The sequence below is a fragment of the Gracilinanus agilis genome, chromosome 3, assembly GCF_016433145.1.
Source record: "Gracilinanus agilis isolate LMUSP501 chromosome 3, AgileGrace, whole genome shotgun sequence".
Classification (NCBI taxonomy): Eukaryota; Metazoa; Chordata; class Mammalia; order Didelphimorphia; family Didelphidae; genus Gracilinanus; species Gracilinanus agilis.
Genome location: NC_058132.1, coordinates 230,364,719 through 230,377,107, shown reverse-complemented (window position 1 = coordinate 230,377,107; position 12,389 = coordinate 230,364,719). Strand labels below are relative to the sequence as shown.

Below are 12,389 nucleotides of genomic sequence, written 5' to 3'. Positions count from 1 at the left end.
TTCAAATTTGAGTCATTTGTTATTTTTAACCAACCTATAGATGTCATATTTTAATTTACTATGGCTACATTTAAAATCTCACTTTAATAAATGACATAGTTAGAGATTGTGTCCTTTACTGATACCTTTGCTTCTTTTTTCTGTTATATAAAGCAAAAAGGAAAGGTAGAAAAATCAAAGCTATGAATAGTGAAAATATCTCCATTCTAAATTTTTACTTTTTAAGCTTTGAAAGACTTTTGAAGAGATTTTTTTCTTCAATCTTCCTCAGTTCTACCAAGAAGGGCAAATTAAGAGACATTTTTTCATGACTGGAAACATACTTTTACACATTCCATACCTATATCTCACATCTTAATCAGGTGGCAGGTTCTGACACTACTATGACCAGACAAATGATACAAGTCAACTTCTTTGTGTGCTTTTTATGAAAATAGCTTTTGTCAATTTGAGAAGAAAAATTATTTTTCTCTCTTTTCTGGAAGACTTCAAAATAACCTAAGAAGCTCAGATGACCAATTTTCCTTCCTTCCTTTCTTCCTTCTTTCTCTCCTTTCCTTCTAATTTATTTAGATTAATTGCAGTCCCTATCTCTCTCTCCTCCTTTACTCATTTTAGGGGAAAAAGATAGCATTTTATTAAATCCCCACTATGTACCAGTTGTTGTTAAGTCATTTAAGTCAATTAAGCCACATATAATTCTTATGACTTCAGTTGTGATTTTGTTTGTATGTTTGTTTTGGAAAGGATACTGGAGTGGTTTACCATTTCTTTCACCAGTTCATTTTATTGATTAGGAACCTAAGGCAAACAGGCTTAAGTGATTTGCCCAGGGTGATAAAAGTCCCATTTGTTTCTCAGAGCAACTTGGAAGCTCTTGGATTATTCCAGTTTTACAGTTGAAGAAATTGAAGCATAGAAAGATCAGGTGATTTGCTGAAGTCACACAACTAGTGATCGTGTCTAAGGCTATCTTTGAGTTCAAGTCCTCATGACTCCAGTGCCAATGATCTATCTATCCACTATTTTCCTTAGCTGCCACTGGAGACACGTATGCTGACCAGGGGCAAGAGAATGTAAAGCCAGAATCTAGTTTTGTACATTTAGACAGGTGTTTCTATCCTTTAAGGTAAGGTATTACTGCAAAGCAGGTCTGAAAAGATTTTCCCTTGAGAAATTGCCAGCTTATCAAAAGTCCCAGTAATAATAACTAAAAAATATATATATTGGAGAAAAAGCTTCATACTCTCCATCTTCCTCTTAATCCTTTCCTGAATACTGATTCCAGGTCTTGTGCTATATATATCCTTTATTTGTTGCTTTCATTTACTCATTTTCTTACATTATTATAACAAGAATCAGCTAAAAAGTCAATTTTATATTAATTGCAGTTTAATATAATGCTGAGAGGAAAGATTACAACCAATTTAACAAAAGCCCCTGTCTGAGAGACTAAAGTTAAATCAAATGAAATAGCACACAACAAAAAATAATTTAAAAGTCAGTCTTAAACAACACAGTGAAATACATAACACATAAATTAAGAATTTAAGTTACTTGAATTAAAAATAAAGGTTAAATTCCATGTGATTTGATATAGACATTTAAAATAAAAGCAAATCACAGAAATTCCCGGCAGAACAGATGGTAGAATGGACTTAACATCAGAAAGACTTGGGTACAAGCCCTCCTTATAAAACATACCAATTATGTAACTAGAGACAAGGTTAATATCCTCCCAAGGACCCCAGACAATTCTCTGAAAACATAAGCTTTGGTAAAGAGAGTTTCCTCTCCTGTATCAGAAGTATGGCCCATAACACCCCCCAAAGCAGTCTGAACTCGGTTCAAATACAATTCAAAAATGTTAAACAAAATAGAAATATAATAAAAGAAAGAAAGCTAAGATAACATTTTTAAATGAAGTCAATATGAAGCCCAGAGGGATCCACATATATGGATTATTGGTCCCCATTTCTATTTGAATTTGATACACTGATTTATACTGAAGACATTCCAAGTGTGTAGGTTTGGGGAATGCACTGTTAGCAAATGAAACTCTTATCACATGGGTGATTCATCTTTCTCACTTCATAAAGGACCATATAAAACCATCTTATAGAGATAAGAATGCTTCATGTTTTCAGACTTTTAAACTTCCATAATCACCACTAGAAAAAAAGACTTTGATGTTATGTTGGGAAAGTCTGCCCCATAACGTGTGTGTGTCTATACAACACATAAAAGACTATATGCACATGACATATACATACATATGTGATACATATAAACTAATATATATGAATAACTATATACATGTGTGTATATGTGTATGTGTGTATATCCTTCTATGATATTGTCCCTCAGTAGAGAGACAGACCTCAACTTCTTCATGTTTAAACACTATCCATTATTCATTAGTCTTTGTCATCTAATTAAACCTTTCCTTTTATTAGCTATTTAATCTCTCTATTATCTTTGATGGCATCTTTTAATAACACATCCCCACATTCTTCATATACCTACTTAGTCTCAGAGGCCAGAATCCTACAGATGGTCTGACTCATTCTTAGCACAATGGATTGGTTACCTCATGGTTTGTGAGTAATCTTCCTTCACTTGTACATCTGAGGATCGGGCTAGCTTTTTAGAAATAGAGGGTGGCATTGCAAAATTACTGTTCAGGAGTCATCAGATATAAATAATGGAGCTTCTTTTTCCAGTTCTGTATAATCATTCCTCTTCTATTTGACAATTTGATATTTTAGAAGAATTATTGCAATCACTAAATCCATTTAGAATGCTTTTCCTATCTTCAAAGATGTTTGTTATACCCATCTTTAGTTTGGTGCCACAAAGTTATCATAATTCATTAAAGAAGTAATTAGTAATCAATGTGACAATTAAAGTCATTAATAGTTTATATTTTATTAACATGTTTTATTGGTCATGAAGCTTTTAAAGTCATTTTTTTCTACATGAGCTTCATAATAACCTCTTAGATCAGTCACATTTTTCATATGAGAAAATTTAGGCTGAGAAAGTAAGAATGATTCGACTAATGGCATAACCCAAGTAAATGGGAGAGTCAGAACTTGGCCTCAGATCTGTCAACAAGTTCACCATGCTTTCTAGTGTCTATTGAATTCAGCTGAATTCAAAATTACAGCATTCCACCCTTCAACAATTTTCAGATTCATTTTTATCACAACTATAATTTCTGTTGTTATTTCTTTATAATAGGCTGCCCATAGAGAATTTCTTTGAATGTCTCTATTACAAAGATAAAAATATCCATTTTTTCTGAAATCAAACACCAAAACTATCTAATCTAATTAAGTATAAAATTCTCTAAACTCTGCAGTTTGACAAGTTGACTAAAATGAACTTTTCCCGTATTGCTCTGGAAAGAACATATTCCTGGTATATGTGCTTATCTAATGAATGTTCTTAGGAGAGAAACTGAATAACTATTAAAGAGATATAATTTCAAGATAAAAGTTTGGATTTCATTTGGCACTCCTGAGTGTTAACCTTAGGAGCAATTTTGCTATTGTGGGCATAATTATCCAATTTCCGGTGCTGTTGGTCACTTTCCTTTTATTTGAAGGAGGCAAGTGGCCAAGCCTGGTCCAATTAGCAAAAAGTGGGAGGGAACCTGAAAACACCCTTTGAAATTTCAGCTATTGAACTATATCTCTTCATAGAATCTAATGTGGAAAGAATTCATTGCTCAGTGTAAAGCAGAAACAAAACATAGCTCCAATTAATCTGGACTATGGGCTTCCCTACATACAAAACTGGAAATAGACTCGATTGTGTAAAAGTTCATTTCTCCTACAATAAAAAAAAACATCAAAAGAATGTAGGCTTTCATCATTTTGCAGTGCACTTTTGTTAAATATTTTCAATGAATTGGTCACCAGATAGAGTAAAAAACTTTTGTGTTCATGTGTTAGTATGTATATATATGCATATGTTTGTGATAACAGACTTTGCTTATAACAAGATTTGGTAGTGAGAGGCCTCAGATCATTTTAAAGTGGACTAGGACAGTCTAATGTTAAGGGTGCTATTATAAAATGCTAGCATGCAAACATAACATAGTAGAAGCAATGCTGAAATTAGAAGCCAAGTTTGTAAGTCGAAACTCTGTCACTAACTTGCTTTGTGACTTTAAACCAGTTATTTATCTGTCTTAATTTCACCATCTTCAAAATGAGTGTATAGGATGAAAATTTAAAGTTAGCCAGTAGCTTTAAAGTGATATCTTTGCTCCTAAATTCCCTCCACCGACCTCCCAACTCATCAACTCTATGCATTGTCCAAGTGTAAGCTGACAACTACAAGCCTCGAATAGAATTGAACTCTAAATGGAGATTATTAACTGATTCACTTTCATCATTGAGTAATGTTTGAACTGTTAAATAAAATTATTAATAGAAGATAAAGAAGTCTGTACATTCTAGCTTGGTTTTTCGAAATTAAAACTTTATACTTTAAAAAATCTCTGATTTCAATAGTGTTATGATTTTTAAAAAATTATATAGAATGCAATTCCTCTATACCTTTGTAGAAAGTCTTCTTAAATTGATACAGCTTTTTAAAAAGTCATCATTTAAGGGGGTAGCTGGGTAGCTCAGTGGATTGAGAGCCAGGCCTAGAGACGGGAGGTCCTAGGTTCAAATATGGCCTCAGACACTTCCCAGCTGTGTGACCCTGGGCAAGTCACTTGACCCCCATTGCCTACCCTTACCACTCTTCCACCTATAAGTCAATACACAGAAGTTAAGGGTTTAAAAAAAATTAAAAAAAAAAGTCATCATTTAGGAGTCAGCTATGCAGGGATAAGCATTAAGCAGCTAGTTGGTGGTCTCTGCCTGTCCATCAGAAAGATCAGGGTCCAGATCTTATTTCAAACAATGAACCCGTTGATATCAGTAACAGTTGTTCCTAGTCATTGTGCTTGTCCTCCTCCTCCTTCTCTTCATCATCATCATCATCATCATCATCATCATCATCATCATCATCATCATCATCATCTATCTATATATCTAACTAGGAAGGTGTCAGATACTACAATGCCATGTCCTTATTTTAAGCCTTTTTGAAATTGTTTGCTATAAAATGGTGTCTTTTTTCATTGTCACCTCTATAGCACTATAATACATAGAAATAGCACTTGTTTTTAGAAGATGATGATAGTCAGATCAAAAAGAAAATTTTAAAAAGGGATTATTGGCAATTGAAGAGAAAGTTGTTTTTTCACTTTGCCTATTTTTTTTTAATTTCCAAAACAGGAAATATAATACCAAAACCTAAGGTGACTTCTATTTTTTTATTTCCATTGAGAATATTACCAACCTTGTAGTCACCCAAATTTACACCTTCAGTCATCTTGGGCCTTCACCTCCTTGGCTCTTATACTCAGTCTGCTGACAAGCTTTCTTAATTCTACTACTATGTCTCTTCTTTCCACCTAAACTGGCTCTTCTCCCCCATTTCTAGGACCATAGAAATAGCCTTCTAATAGTGTCCCTCCTCACTTCTTTCCAATATTCCTGAGACATGAGTCTGACAATATCACTCTCTTACTTAAACTTCTTCATTGGATCAATATTATCCCTAATGTAAAATACAAACTTCTTAAGCTAACAGTTAAAATTTGCTATAATTGTACTCTAATCTGCCTTTTTATGATTAATTCCTTTTGTTCCCTTTGCTAAGTCTGCATTCTAGCTGCCTTATTTACCACCTTCTTCCTAATCTCAAAATCTACTTTTTTCTCACCTCCGCATCTTATATCCCTGTTTATTCAAAGTTCAGTCATCTGATACATTTGCAAGAAACTTCCAGCTCTGACTTCTTTCCCCCCACCATATTTATAGTGTTGTGGCCCTCTCCATATTGCTTTGTATTAACTTATCTGTAAACATGTTGTATCTCACCAGTAGAATCTAAACCCTTTGAAGAAAGAATGCTTTTTGCATGCCCATATTTAGTAATACCTAGCACGTTGCTTTACAGAATGAGTACTTTATGAAAATTAAATTTAAAAATTATTTATTTTAAGCCTGCTACTATTCCCCCTTTAAAGCTTCCTTATTTATCAGAAACCTGTCTAGATTTTGAATAGCTTAAAAAACTATATTTCCCTATAGATATCATGCAACTGTCAAATAGTCCTGCCTATATATAAAGCATCTATTCTTCCAACTCAGTGTTATATCTTTAAGCAAAAGTCAGATTGGCATTTGACCATACCATGGCAAAATGCAAATTTTAGCAATCAGCAGGTTTTCTTAAAGTTACTGATGATGATATGCTAGTCATTTTTAGGTTAAAGGGCTAGTTTATTTTCTGTAGGAATTCAATCTCACTATATAGGGGGGAAAACCCTTTGTTAAACAGATTTAACAAAAAAATGTCCAGTTAGAACCTATTCCAAAATTTTGTTAATTCACTAAGTAGCCCTTTACTTTTTTGGCAAAGTTATTTTATCCCTTTTGGCAAAGTCTGTGTAGTATTAAGTTTTCCTGGGTGCCAAGAGAAAGAAGCAATAATTCATTCACAAACTTGGTTGTAATTTCTCCATTGTATGTAAAACCTTTAAGTTCCTGAAAAGAATACTTAATAATAAATAATATAGCATAATAAATAAAAAGAAAAAGTGGAATGGGGAGTACCTTAATTCATTTTTAGAAATTCTTATTTATGGTAAAAAAAATGACACAGCCTATTACCCAATCTAGAGTTATTGTTCAAGGGGGTGGAGTCTATTAGGTTTTGGAGGAAGAAGAAAAATTTTTGTTTAACTGAGTTACTAACTTCTTTAGACTGGATATGATACAGAAAGACACCTGACATTACCATTCTTCACATGCCTCCTTGACTTGTCTTTATATGTTATTCAACTTCCAGTTATTAAGTTGTATTCCCAGCAGAAAAAATATATCATATGGTTCTGGCCATTGAGATTTACAGTTCTAGGTGAAGGGATATGAATATATTGCAAAGATATTAGTCAACCAGAGGAAAATTCATAAACCAAGAATAGGTGAAGAAATGGGTCAGCAAATCAGTTAAGTTGGGGCAACTTCATTAGGGAAGGGGATCAAGATGGGTCTTGAATGAATATAAGATTTGAACTGGCAGAGGAAAGGAGATCAAATTAAAAAGCATGGACACCAAGTTAAGTTGTAGGAATGAATATAAGAAATAAGAGGTGCTTATGCTAGTAGTAAAAGGGTGCATTTGGAGAGCATTGAGAGACAAAATAGGATCACTGTTGAGGAAGTAAGCATACCATCCATTGATGGTGAACTATTTTAATTTTTCACATGCCAAATAGGATTTATTTTTAATTATTTACTCCAGTGACTAAGTCTGGGCTGTGGTTTAAAAATAGGTTTTTCCAGTGCAGAAAATTTCTCAGGAAGAAGTTTCTGGCTGCTTTATGCAGTGCTTAAGTGAGAACTGCACCTTGAGGACAACACGTTCCCTGTGAAAAAAAGATGGCATATCCATTTTAGTGGCTCTAACCTTTACAGAATGCTATTATCAACTCAATTGTATGTTTTTTCCTGTTTCAAAAACATGTTCCCAAATGACTTCTAAAATAGCTTTCTTTCCTGTTAAATCTTTATGCCAAGCACCTTTTTTTTCCTAATACTAAACTGTGGCTAGACCAAGATTTCTTTAAGAAGGTTGCATTGTCATGTTTGACATAGTTTTAAACAGGAATTAACAATAATAAGATATTTTCCCAACATGATATTTCACCTCCTATTTCTCAAGGCAATACATTTTCTTTGGAACACAGAATAACTTGAAAAGGGAGGAATGGGGGATAGCTGCCTTCCAAACAGTTGCTAGTTTCAAGGAAAGTCTTCTTATTTTTTTTAAATAGTACTCATCACAAGAAGTTTTTGTCTTACTAAAGACAGTGATGACCTGTCTTGAAAAGGAAACATACAACTCGGGACTATTTTGGTATAGTCTAAACATCTAATAGGGGAGAAATAGAACTTCCAGATTTTAATGTTTCCCTAAGTAGGTAGTAAGTCAATTTCTAGTGGTAAACAAATAATTATAGGACATTGTCCTTTAGGACTGTTGTAACTTTCAGCCTACTTCCATGGACTATTGTAGTTACTTCTTGAAGAACAGTTACAACAGTTCATTCTCTGTTTCCAAAGAAAAAAACTTATTTCAGCCTCAAGTTTTTTTTCTTCCCAGAAGTAATAAAAGTAGCCATCACTGAAAGAAAATGATGAAGTAAAAACTAAAGTGATGGGTCCTTTGTGGTCATATTGTGGCTACAAAATCACATGTGACCTTGTAGGGCAGGGGTAAGTGATACTCTCTAGATAATAACAATCTACTGCCTCTAAGAGTACTTAACAAGAAAGGGCATTAAGAACAAAAAGAGAAAAAGAAAAAAGTAAGAAAAAAGAGAAATATATTCTGCTTTAAGATCTCTCTCCTATATTCTTTATATCACTGAGGTTTATAGGAATAGCTGAGGAAAATTATATAATTATCCAGAAGTGCCACCTTCATCACCTGCCTCTAGAAAAGGAATGCAGTGAGGCAACTAGATGGCATAGTGAATAATGGCTGAGCATGGACCCAGGAAGACTTATCTTCCTGAGTTTAAATTTAGCCTCCTACACTTATTAGCTATGTAGCAATGGGTAAATTAACCTTGCTTGTTTCACTTTTCTCATGAGCTGGAGAAGAAAAGGGCAAATCACTCTTGTCCAAAAAACCCTAACTGGGATCCCAAAAAGTTAGATATGACTAAAAAGTGGCTGAACAAAAAAAGAAAATTTGCAAATGCTATTAGTGGATAGATTGGCAAAAATGTGAACAGACAGGGAGAATAACTAAAGCCTTTTTCTAGCCAAGAATTTGAATTGTAGCCTAGTTTATAAGCCAGCCACACACACACACACACACACACACACACACACACACTATAGAATCAGGCCTATTCTATAATGAGTCAAAATGGGTTATTACTCATATAAACTATTAACAAACATGGAATTCCTAGGAAAGCCACAAAGTTTAAACTACTAAATGCAAATAAAGTACACTGAAAGTGTTAAATTCCCTTCTCTGAATTAGCATTATATTTCTGAACAATCATCAGTGTATAGGGGGTGAGTATTGATGGTGGTGGGGTGTATCTAGACTCCCCCCTTAGCTTTCAGTGGGCCAGGTCAGCTATTCACTCATCCCCACCCCAGAGAAGACCTATGAGGGAATAAACTCAATGAGCTTCCCAAACTCGCAAAACTATAATAGGGATGTTGAAGGAAGGTGTTGGGGTTCAGTGACCTTAATGGATGGGAAACTACCCCCAAGAGCCAGCCCTATTGAGACAAGCCTCCCCCAATTCCTAAGTACAAGCAGCTTTACCCCTCAAGATGGAGTCAGGTAATAGTCTTCCCATCAGCCACATGATCAGTCACCTCCCCCTTCAATGTAACTGTTTCTGACTCTAAGTATCAAGCTATCAGGGGTTTATTAAAGGATAAATTAAATTCAGGTTACAGGGGGAAAAGATATAGGGGAATCAAGGAAGGAGGGAAAAGATGAACTACTCTATCAGCTAAGTCTTCTCCCCAAGAGCATCTCTGGACTTCGTCAGTGGCTTGGTCACAGTAGCTCACTCTCTCCCACCTACAGTCTCCTATCAAATATTTTTTAACTAATATAAAAGAGAAGTAACAGGATCAATGGATTCAGGCAGGATCAGGGAAGGAACCCTGTTTCCTTCAAGCCCACTTCCCCAGGAGTTCGGACTCCCCAGCCAAATGGGAGAATTGCTGTTCAATGTCTTCTTTGTTGGTATTTGTGATCTCCCAATAATCATTCATAAAAGTACAGAGGAACCCAATTCACTCAGGATCCACCCCACCATCCACACCTCCCAACCAAAGAACCAACCCCCCAGCTCCTCGTCCAGTCAGGAGAGAAGTGGTAGTTCAGAACCTTCAGAATTCTCCTCCAAATTCCTCTTGCTGCTGGCCCCTCCCAAATGAAATTCTCTCAGAGTTCTGTGGGGTCAGCTTCTGGTCCCCTTTCAACATGAGTGCTTAATTATCTTTGATTTACCCCAAATCCACACTTACATCAATCTCTTACTGATAAAATAAAAACAAACACATTTTCCTTACATGTAAACAAAATATGACTAAATGATAAATGATATTTTAAATAAATATGAAAGAAAATATTGATGAGAAAAAGGTATCAGCTTCATTTACTAAAGAATTCTTATATAAAAGTTGTATTTTCTTTTGAGGCTGCAAATCTTAGTTAACAGCTTTTCTCTTAAGTTTACTTCTTCTTAAGTTTAGAGATGCAGATATCAAAAGAATCAAAATTCTAAGCTGGGAAGAGCTATTTAAATGTTAAGATAAATCAACTAGGAAGTGTCTAAAATGCTATTTTATGAAAAATTTAAATAAAATATTAGAAGGAGGTTATAGCACTTTATCATGGGGATCATATGTCAGGATTAGGTAGGTTTTATACTTGGAATGCAAGAATGGTTCAGTATTGGGAAAACCATCAGCATAATTAACCATATAAATAACAAAACCAACAGAAATCATATGATTATTTCAAAAGATGCAGAAAAAGCATTTGAAAAAATAGAATAGAAATTCCTTACAAAAACATTAGCAAACATTGGAATAAATGGAAACTTTTAAAAGACATAAAAGCCACCCTACCTAAAACCATTAACAAACACTATCTATAATGTAGATAAACTAAAACCCTTCTCAATGAAATCACAGGTTAAGCTGGAAAGACCATTGTCACTAGTACAGTTGAATATTGTACTAGAAATAATAGCCATAGCAACAAGAGCAGAAAAAGAAATTAAAGGCTTAGACTAGGCAATGAGGGAGAAAAGTTGTCACTCTTTGCAGATGATATAATGCTATGCCTAGAGAATCCTAAATAATAAACCAAAAATAATAGAAATAAATAAAAACTATATCAGAGTTGTAGGATATGAAATAAACCAACATAAATCACCAGCATTTCTAATTACCACCAACAGAGGCCAACAGCAAAAGACAGAAGAGGAAATTTCATTAAAAATAATTCTAGACTTTATAAAATTATTGGAGTTATATCTACCAAAAGAAATCCAGCAACTACATGAACACAATATGAACACAATTACAAAACACCCTTTATACAAATAAAGTCATACCTAACAACTGGGAGAAAATCAATGGCTCACAGATAGGTCAAGCCAATATAATAATAACAATCCTTTATACATTAACTTACCTATTCAGAGCTATACCAATCAAACTACCCAAAAATTATTACTTCATAGAGCTAGAAAAAATGAGAAAATTCATCTGGAAGAAAAAAAAACAAAGAATTTTGATAGAATCAATGAAAAAAATATGAAGTAAAAAGACCTTGCTCTACCAGATTTCAACCTCTGCTATAAAGCATCAGTCATCAAAACAAGCTGGTACTTGCTAAGAAATAAGTAGTAAATCAGTGGAATAGATTAAGTAATCAACACTTGGTAGTAAATGTCCATACCAACTTAGTGTTTGATAAACCCAAACATCTAAGCTTTTGGAGAAAGAACTCACTCTTTCACAAAAACTAGAAAACAGTATGGCAGTATGGTGGCAACTAGGCATAGACCAACATCTTACACCATACACCAGGATAAAGTCAAAATACATGTTGATCTAGAAATAAAGGATAAACTAGGAGACCTTGAAAAAGTTTACCTGTCAGATTATGGATAAGGGAAAAATTTGTGACCAAATGAGACACAGAGAACATTATGAGAAATGAAATGGATAATTATGAATACATTAAATTTAAAAAGTTTTGGTACAAAAAAAAGCAATGTAACCAAGATTAGAAAGGAAAATAAAATTGAGAAAGAAAACCTTTATAGCAAGCATCTCTGACAAAGGTCTCATTTCACAAATATATAAAGAAAATTGGATAAAGTTTATAAGAAAACAAAGCATTGTTGACTAATGATCAAAAGATATAACAGGCAATTCTCAGAGGAAGAAATTAAATCTATAGTCATAAGAGGAAATGCCCAAATCACTATTGATTAGAGAAATGCAAATTAAAACAACTCTGAGGTATCAGCTTACACCTATCAGATTGGCTAATATGACCAAAAAGGTAAATGAGAAATGCTGTAGAGTATGTGGGAAAACTGGGACACTATTACACTATTGGTATAACTGTGAACTAAAGCTACCATTCTGGAAAGTGATAATGAACCATATTCAGAAGGCAATAAAACTATGCATACCCTTTCACCCAGCAATACCACTCCTAGTTCTATATCCCAAAGAGATAAAAAAAAAATA

The 12,389-nt window shown here is 34.0% G+C and overlaps 1 protein-coding gene across 1 annotated transcript in view; it reads right to left on the bottom strand.

Moving 5' to 3' along the window:
• Nucleotides 1-12,389, bottom strand: part of CALCRL (calcitonin receptor like receptor) — a 115,798-nt gene that overhangs the window by 59,779 nt on the left and 43,630 nt on the right. The window lies entirely within an intron of this gene.